Genomic DNA, 10415 nt, shown 5'->3' with positions numbered 1-10415 from the left:
CTAGTGCTTGCAAAGAGTTTCTTCCAGGCCAACTTCCAGAGCTCCCTTGTGGTGCAGGTGGCCATCCTCACACCCTGTCCCCAGTGGGTCCTGCGCTGCCTCTCGTGAACCCTCAGCCACATCAGGCCTGTGTGTTGCTCCTGCCACCCTGCACCCAGTACACTGTGACACTCTAAGTGTCACTCCTTTACATTTATTAAGCACCTACTATGTTCTCAGTGCCATGCTGGGTGCCTAACACTCTCTAAATGAACCAGCCCTTCCAAACCCACTAATAGTGGAAACAGATTTTACTCTAAAAGAGCCTGTTCCTCTTAAAGTCCTTCAGGGTCTTTGGGCAGGGGGAAGGCCCTCCTTGCTGGAGCAGTGCCCACCTGGCAGGCAGGAAGGCTACCACACCAGAAGGCTGACTGAGGTGCTGGCCTAGCTCTCAGTGCCCATACCCCTGTGAAGAGTACTCAAGAGTCAGGGAAGTGTGCCCCGCTGTGCTCTCCTGAATTCAGGCACCTAAGCAGCACTTCCACTGGCCAGGGCTTATCTTTTCCCTCACTTCACCTGACAAGTGCTCTCCCCAATATGTGAGTGTGCAGAGATGCCGTCTTTCAGGTGGCTTTATTTTACTTTAAAATATATTTATTTATTTAGGGGTATATAAAAGTTCCTTGTACAGAGATTGAATTCAAGCCACAGCTGCCAAAATGCAGAACCATTCAACCCACTGTGCCAGGCAGGGAGAACCTATACCTCTGCAGTGACATGCTCCAAGCCACTGCAGTAGGATTCTTAACCCACTGCACCCTACAGAAACTCCTTTCATGAGGTTTTCTGCTTTGGTTTTGCTTTCATTTATTTATGGCCACACCCGTGGCATATGGAAGTTACCAGGCTAGGGGGTCCAATCAGAGCAGCCAGCCTACGACACAACTTGTAAGTTGCAGTTTTTGGTAGATGACCCTTGCTGTTGCCAATTAGAAAGTTCTGGCAGTTACTCATGGAGTCCCACAGAATCAGGTTTGCCATTATCATTCTTACTTGGTTGCATAAGTTGAGCAAATGAAACAGCAAGGATATTTTTACTTTCCTAAGTGTTTAATCCAGTTTACATAATTTGTGTTAACAATTTAGAGGGGAAAAAAGAAATAGAATAGCTTAATCCTGGAAATGTGATCACATTACATTTACAATTTTAACAGAATAATTGCCAGTGAGCACCATATAATCATTTGTATTTAAATGCAACCAAACTACTTTTATTTAAATATTGACCATAGAATAGTACAGAAAGAATCATAATCCAAAGGATACCCAGACGTTTCAACTGTGGGTGTACATCCACCAGCATTTGCTTACTGTTATGTTTCACTATGAAGTTACTATTGAATCAGGAGAAGACCCATGAGGAGGCATTCTTGCCAATCCATTCATTCTTAGGAGCTGATTTGTAGGCAATTCCAATTGCATACCTGTGAGACAGTGAACAAAAGAATAAACATTTATTAATGATCTGAGTTGTGCTAGACACCATATATATAAGAAATAGAATACATGTTTCTTCCTTAAATAGTTTACATTTAGATTCGTGATACTGACAACACTAGAGCTTTAAAAAAGTTAGCAATTAGAGTGTTGTAATTTTCAAGTCCTAGATCAGTATATTTTCCAAGATTTTACTTTTAAAACCTGGCAAATTTTTCTAGAAGTGGTTCCCATCACATACATACCTTTTAACCCTGACTTACTGGTATTATGTTTGTGCTATAGAACTGAATTGCCCAAGACACTGACAACAGGGGCGAGAAAAGAAAAGTGGGGTATACTTACCATGTGGAGAAACCCATGACCACCTCCCAATAGTGGCAGCCACTGCCAATGAATATATTTCCTGCTGCCCCATAGCACCCTGTGCCACTAAACCTCTCTGAGGTATGGCTGTTCTTCAGAGAGCTTTCATCTTTCTCCATCTGCAATCCATCATTGGAGATCTTCAACTTCTTGTGAGTCATTCTGGGATCCAGTTTAAAGGGTGGGCGTGAAGAAAGTAGAAACAAGATAAATGCATGAGGGGAGTTCCAGTTGTGGCTCAGCAGTAACGAACCTGACTAGTATTCATGAGGATGTGAGTTCAATCCCTGGCTTCACTCAGTGGGTTTAGGATGCAGCATTTCAGTGAGCTGTGGTGTAGGTCAAACACACAGTTCAGATCTGGCATTGCTGTGGCTATTGGGTAGGCCGGCAGCTGCAGTTCTGATTTGAGCCCTAGGCTGGGAAGTTCCATATCCTGCAGGTGTGGCCTAAAAAGACAAAAAAAAAAAAGAAAGAGAAAGGAAAAGTAAGAAAAGTAAGAAAGGAAAGAAAGGAAAGGAAAGGAAGAAAGAAAGGAAGAAATAAAGGAAGAAGGGAAGGGAGGGAAGGGAAGGGAGAAAAGAAAGAAAGAAGAAGGAAAGAAGGAAGGAAGGAAGAAAGAAGAAAGAAAGAAAGAGAGAGAGAGAAGAAGAAGAAGAGAGAAAGAAAGAGAGAGAGAAAGAAAGAAATTCTTTTTATTGAAGTATAGTTGATTTACAACGGTGTGATAATTTCTGTGGGAATGAAGTTAGAGTTGTAACTAAAGAAACAACCTCCTGGCTGAAGAAGCAGCTAAGTGCCTGTCAGCTGCCTCTGCTGTCCACACACCACCCTTCTTGTAATCTTGTAGCAACTATGTACCTTATGTCCTTGATAGCAGACCTGCTTACCAAGCATTCCTTGTCAGTTTCACTTTTGTAACCCTGTTTACTCAGCTTCTTAGGAACACTGTCTGCTCAGGGAAGGGGGAGGGCCAGACTGCTTGGGCAGGAAAAACAAGACCTGGAAGTCTGTAAAGTCTGTATGGCATAAAAGCTACCCAGAACAAAGACCTGAGGCTCAGACTCTAGAGGCCACTTTTCTGAGCCAGCATCCTGTGCTGAAAAAGCCTGGCTATTCTGCATCTCCAAGTGCAGCTTGCCTCTTTCCGCTGCCCTGGTTTCTGCAACAGTAGCAAAAAGTGATTCATTATACAGGTACCCACATCCATTCTCTTTAGATTCTTTCCCCACATTATCACAGAATATTGAGTTGAATTCTCTGTGACATACAGCAGGTCCCCACTGGCCAATCATTCCATATACAAGAGTGTGCATATGCCAATCCAAACACACCCAGTCCATCTCCCCCTCAACCTGCCCCCTTTGATAACCAGAAGTTTTTCAAAGTCTGTGAATCTGTTTCTGTTTTGCAAATAAGTTCATTTGTATCCTTTTGTAAAGATTCCACATATAAGAAACCGCATTTATAGGCTAATTAAGGAAGAAATGATTTTCCTTGTATTATAGACAAATAGATTGCAATTCTGAGATATTCCACTTTCCATAAAATAGCTCCAATTTTCCATACATATGCACAGGGTGTTAAGTGACTATATAAACCAAATATGTAATGCCACAAACATACACACACAGGAAAATACTGAACATAGTATTATTAACAATGTCTTCTTTCCACAAAAGGAGAAAAAGCCATTTGAAAGATAAACACAGGTTAGGAAATTGTTTTCTGTCTGGGAATAAGACAAATCATACAGACGGTAATAGATGCTCTTAGTATGGAAACAGCAGGAAATGTCAAAAATTTTAAAGAACCCTCTGTCACTACTTCCTCAACACTCACAATTAAGCAAAATACAGAATAATCAGAATATTCAGAGAAGACAAGGTTTTCCACAATTCTTAAAGACTTATTGAGAGTAGAGATTTTATTATCTTTGATTTTTTTCTTTTGAGGATAAAGCAGTAGTTCTTACATAGATGTGAACCTCAGATGTCCACAGGTTGGATCAGGAACATCTTTTCTGTTCTCTTGAGACTGAAAGTAATCAGAACTACAGGTCCTCTCAGCAACTGTATCTGCTCTCACTGTGATAAAGTATACTTTCTTTTATGAATAACATTTTGAAAACATGTGTTCTCTAAAACATCTTGGGATGAAGGAAGGCACAACACAGAGAACACATGCAGTTGTCAGGAACTAAAGAAATGTGTTCCAATGACATGGACACTACTCAGACAGTGTTTGAATGTTCTAAAACAGCTGATGTTTCCATTCCTATAGAATGGTAACATTTATACATGCTTTATTGACCACATTGTTATGAAATTGATATAAATTAATGCATGACATCATACTACCAAAACTCTAGTAATCATTCACTTTAAAGTTTTTGAGTGATTATACAGACCCACAAACACAAACAGAGAGAGAGAGAGATGAGAGAGAATTAATTAACTTGTGTGCCTTCCTTTTGGCTTATCAGTATAAAATTTATATCCAGATTCCCAACTATCATTCACAAAACTCTAGTGATACTGGATTTAAAAATTTATAGTTGTGCCCCCATGAAATCTAATACTAAATAAGAACAAGAAACAGAGAGGCAGAGAGAAAGAAAAAGAAGAAAGGGGGGAAGGAAGGAAGGACGGAAGGAAAGAAGAAAGGAGTCTCCACATGTATTTAAGACAACAGCAACCTGGAATGACATTACAAACTTCATATATAGATATGAAATAAGTATATGTATATATGTATTTTCTACTTAGACCTAGGTTTTTTATGGAGGTGAAGTTCATGTTACATAAAATAAATTATTTTAAAGTGAATGATTCAGTGACATTCCACTCATTCACAATGTTGTTCAATCACTACCTCTCTCTGGTTGCAAAACACTTTCATCACCCGAAAATAAAACTTCATACCCATTAAACAAGTTTTCTCCATCCCTTTCTCTCCCTGTTCCCTGGTAATCACCAATCCCATCTATTTCCATGGATTTCTCCATTCTGGATATTTCATATAAATGAAATTATATAGTAGGTTACCTTTTATGACTAATATTTCATTTAATGTTCACAGATATTCTATGAAATAAATAATAGTATCATTGGTTCCCATTTCATAGGTACACTTAAGAGATTATCTAGTCAGTAGCAGAACTGCTACTCGGTTGGGTTATCTGACTCCAGCATCTACACTCTGAGTCACTACATCACAGAGGAAAGAAAACCTACACGTCTGTTAGGCCTCAGGAAACCTGTTTCCCCATCCGCACTTGAAGAACAGACTGTCTTATGAGCTTTAAACTTGATTCAGGAAAAAGAACCAGGAAAATTAATCTATAAAATAGAAGATAGACACTCTAGAATTTGCGTATGTGTCTCTCTGAAAAATAGCGCAATGTGATATTGTGTTCAGACAAGCCCACCATTATGTTCTCTTTGATTTCATTTTATATATAGCAATTATACTAAAAATAATGGATATTAAATGCTAAAAATGTTTTAATGGAGAACAAAACTTTTGTAATTTTCATTAGTGCCAAGTTTAATTACATAAAGAATGATTTACTACTCAAGTCTGATTGGAAATTGAAAACTTTAGGAGGAATTACTAGTATGTCATTCTTAGAATACACCTTGCCTTTTTTTACCCTCTAGACCTATGCTTAGTAAACTCTACCATCTAGAAAAAGATATTCTTTAACACAATTTTCTAGACACAGGTCCCCACATTCTACCTCATTGTACAAGTCTTTTATCAAATTCCCATAGGTGAAGATCTTTCTATGTTTAGCAGTGACTAATAGAATGTCTTATATGCTGCACTTTAAAAAAAAAGTTAGTTACCAGGGCTTCCCCTTGTGTCTTAGCGGGTTATGAATCTTACTGGTGTACACAAAGATGCAGGTTTGAACCCTGGCCTTGCTCAGGTTAAGTGAGAATCCAGCATCGCCAGAGCTGTGGTGTTGGTTACTGACATAGCTTGGATCATTTTGCTGTGGCTGCGGTGTAGGCTGGCAGCTGCCACGCCAATTGGACCCCTAACCTGGGAACTTCTATATGCTGCTGGTGCAGCACTTAAAAAAAAGTGTTAACTATTAGTTTAAAAACTTAACATGATATTTCATATTCTTCTTTATATTTTACACATTATTTTATTTTTTTATATTTGTATTATTTTTTATATCTTTACAGTTTTAGGTAGAAAGAGATAGTAGTCGTGACAATTATGGGACAGCCGGGGGCTGAGGTTCAGAGGCCAAAGTCTGGGGGCAGATGTGTGTCCTGGGCTTAGCACTGGGTGCTTGGCACGCTGAGGGGGTGGGCCCACTGCCTGTTGGTCAGGGAGTTCTTCACCTTACCTGTTTGAGGAAGAAACCCTAGGGCCTGAGCTTTGCATTGAGGAGGCTGTCCTGTTGGCCAGAAGGGGCAGGGTGCTCTGACCATGGGGGAAACATGGCAGCAGCCTTCTCCTGCAGTTTCTGGATCCAGGTCTCCAGGACCGTGTGCAAGTTTGCCCACAATGCCTGAGATAAACACAGACCACCTGGATGCAAAGCAGGTGCAGCTGCTGATGGAGATGTGCATCCTCATGGACAAGAAAGATTGCAGGATCAGGGTGGAGATCAAGAACTGTCACCTGAAGGAGAACATTGAGAAAGGATAACTGCATCAGGGTTTTAGTGTCTTCCTATTACTCAACATTGAAAATGAACTTGTGCTACAATAGCAATCAGATTCTAAAATTATTTTTCCATACTGTTTCACTGATACTTGTTTTAGTCATCCATTAAGTATCCCAAAAGAGCATGAAAAAAATGACACAACTGAAGTTAGAAGAGCAGCACAGAGGCCTGAACTGGGAATTCCTGTGGAAGAGGTTCTTCCAGAAGAAGGTAATTATCTGACACAAATGCACTTTAAGGATCAATCTGATGATATCTGGGGAGAACATGAAATTGGTGAGGGAAGAATGTAACCTTGAATCCAGAGCCCATTGAGACTAAAAGCTATCATTATGTATCAAAGGGAGAACTAAAGGAAGTTCTGAAAAAGGCAGCCACTGGTGAAATTAAGATAACCCTGTGGCTTCAAATAATTGCAGAGACTTTTCTCTTTCAATGGTGGGATAAGTTAAGTCATTTGAATCAGTTTATTGACAAGAAAATACAAAGAATGTAAACGTGGAGATGAATGACTGTAAAGTACTGAAGAATTCCTCTACTTGGTAAGCTTAAAATGAATTTTTAAAATGTGTTTCCCCATTGTACTCTCATTGGAAATACTGACATTTTACAACCAGAATTGGTATGGAAGAGAATTCTTCATTTTTTATTCTACTCCCCATATATGTGCACTGCTATTTGAAAAAAAAAAAAATCTGAGAAATGATTATTAAAAAAAGAGCAAATAAACTTAATTTAACCTATCTAAATAAACAAATGGTCATGACAAATTTGGATAAGTGAGGCTCTTCATTTTTGATATATTATAAACATTTTTAGAAGGCTTGTAGTGCCTTTTACTATTTTCCTGGTACTTGGCATATCTTTAAATTTTTTCATAATCCAGAAAAATGAACAATGGAATATATTTTCTTTTCCACATCAACACAGGTCAAATTAACTTTCTATATTAGAAGATTATATAGTTGAACATGTTCAAAGGCATTAAATTGTATATATCCTGATTTCTGTCATGTAAGTTAATTCTGTGGTTTAATCATTCTAGAAACATTGCTTTTGGTAAACATTCATTAGGTTGTCATTAAAACAGCCTTTGTAGATTAGCAAATCTGCATTCAGAATTCCTGAGGACAGACCAGAAATCTGTAAAACACAGCTTGGCTCATATAGGTCATACTCTATAATAGATGCTATGCTTGGGCTGGAGAAAAACTGGAAGTGCCCATGTTTTGGCTGGAGAAATCTTTGTTGGGGGCCATCTATTGCACTGTAGGACTGCAGCATCACTGCATTCTACCCCCAAATACCACTGACACCCCTCCCTACATGGCAGTGACACTGGATGCCAAGGGTGACCTGGAGAACAGTATCACCCACAGTTGAGAACCACTGTCCAACATTCAGGCTGTACTGTACAGGTGAAATTAACAAAACGGGCGCTAATGTTCATGTTCAATAGATCTGGATTATAGAATATGTTTATATTAACATTTAAGTTGCACCTTGACTGATATACTTTTTATACCCTTGCCATACATTTCTCACATTTGAAATCTCAAAACAGCTTTATTATCCTTGAAAGCTATGTAATAACTAATGAAAATGATAAAAAAATTTCTTACAAAGCTAAATGTTTTATAAATTCAATAGTAAAATCCATTTATTTTTAACCCTGAATGGTTCATTTCAGACAGGACTGTATAGCATATAATTAACTGTATTGAAATATAAACTCCCAAAAAAACACTAAATGGAAGGAAAACACTGAGGTTTTGAGGCAGTGGTCAGGCCACAGGTTCTGACATGTCGTAAAGCTTCAGCCTCATCAACTGGACTCCATTCCCAACTGATCCATGCCTTAACCATGAAGACTAATGTTGACCAAACTCATGTATCTGCAAGAAAAAGGTTTGGACCATAGATCCTCGATCTTGGTTAGGTCTGGGGAAAGGCTGATGTTTCCTCATTTATAGATGTTGAGGTGGGAACTTTGGGCACCATTCTGCCTACCACAGCCATCTAAGTTAAAATAGAGAACCTGGTCACTGGTAGGGGCTTCTGAGCAATGATGCAGGTCCTGACACTGTAGCCAGTTTTCAGTCCTATCCTGCAATATTCACATCCATGATGGAAGTAACAACCCGGGCCTGGTTGACTCATGTGATGCCTTCAGTGGTGGACATATTCCTATAAGGCTAGTCTCCACATGTGAACAAATGTCTATCCTTATTAGCCACATGTGGACATAGCTGGTACTCTGGAGTTGGTGATTCAACCATGCTCATTTTTCCAGGTCTTTCCAACATCATAGTCATACTTTGGCTTCAACACTAATGGGCAGAATTTTGTAAGTACTATGACATACAAATTATCTACCTATAACTCAAACAGTGATTTTATTTTTCAATGGAAGTATAGTTGATTTATAATGTCATGTCAATTCCTGATGTATAGTATAGTGATTCAGTTATACATACATACAAGTTACTTTTATATTCTTTTCCATTATGGTTTATCTGGGGATACTGAATAAGGTTTTTATACTATAGAATAAGATTCTGTTGATTATCCATCCTATACATAATAGTTTGCACCTGCTAATCCCAACTCTCAATCCATCCCTCTCTACCCTCCACCTCCTTGGCAACCACAAGTTTGTTCTCTATGTCTGTGAGTCTGTTTCTGTTTCATAGATAAGTAAAATTGTGTCATATTTTAGATTCCACTTGTAAATAATATATGGTATTTTCTTTCTCTTCCTGATGTATTTTACCTAGTATGATAATCTCTAGTTCCTTCCATATTGCTGCAAATGCCATTATTTCATTCTTTTCTATGGTTGAGTCATTTTACTGGGAGGGAGGTACCTGAGCTGAAAAAAAATTAGGTCTGTCAGGAAGACCATCCAGTTCTTGGGGGCATGTCAATTAGCCTGGCATGCTTGGCCTTGACATTTTTATACTTCAAAACTATTCTGCTATGGAGCCAAGGAGGTATATGCATTCTGGCTGACACATCATGATGTATATAGCTCAGGATCAACAGTCTCCTGCACTGGGAAAGTTCCTGACTGCACATCCTTTGACATCTTTTCCTGGAGGATTTTCTGATGGATTGGCCCCTGGTTGCTGGAGGGCTTCAAGTGTTGCAACAAATTCTTTTTCTATACATAGAAAAAAATATATGTGTACTGTTCTAAATACACATACCTGTGTCCCTGTGCAATGTCTCATTTTAGGCTTACAGTCATTTTTATTTGCAAGTGTATGGATCACTGACATAGTAAGCTATAAATCATGGAAAACACCACTGGATGAAAATGGAGGAATTAGAATTAGGGGCTAACTTATCCAAAACAAATCCCTCCCGGTTGCTTTTTTGTAAACTGCTATGAAAAATATAGAGTTGAGAGGGTGAGAGGATAAATTATGGAGTTCCCATTGTGGCTCAGCACATTAAGAACCCAACATAGTCTCAGTAAGGATGTGGGTTTTACCCCTGGCCTTGCTCAGTGTTAAGGATCCAGTATTGCCACAAGCTTTGGTGTGTGTTGCAGATATGGCTCAGATCTACTGTTGCCATGGCTGTGGTGTAGGCTCTAGCTGCAGCTCTGATTTGACCCCTAGCCTGCGAATTTCCTTATGCTGCAAGTGCAGCCATAAAAAGAAAAAAAAGAGAGATTAAATGACAATAGAGTGCTATCATGGATTAAATGTGGCTATAAAATCATTGACACTCTTCTTCTTGAATCCTGGTGGCTTTAGTGATTTGCTTCTCCATAGGAGACCACAGGAATAATTCTATGGAATTTCCAAGGCTGTAACATGAGAAGCCAGCAGCATCAACCTGGTCTTTTGGGTCATATGCTCATGAACTATCTGAG

At 39.0% G+C, this 10415-nt stretch overlaps 1 pseudogene; it reads left to right on the top strand.

Moving 5' to 3' along the window:
* The first annotated feature begins 6157 nt into the window (after positions 1 to 6157).
* On the top strand, positions 6158 to 7149 carry LOC125119178 (isopentenyl-diphosphate Delta-isomerase 1-like; annotated as a pseudogene).
* Positions 7150 to 10415: the final 3266 nt, after the last annotated feature.

Source organism: Phacochoerus africanus, unplaced genomic scaffold (assembly GCF_016906955.1).
Source record: "Phacochoerus africanus isolate WHEZ1 unplaced genomic scaffold, ROS_Pafr_v1 Scaffold_173, whole genome shotgun sequence".
In the NCBI taxonomy this organism is placed as follows: domain Eukaryota; kingdom Metazoa; phylum Chordata; class Mammalia; order Artiodactyla; family Suidae; genus Phacochoerus; species Phacochoerus africanus.
This window is presented reverse-complemented; position numbering and strand designations above follow the sequence as displayed.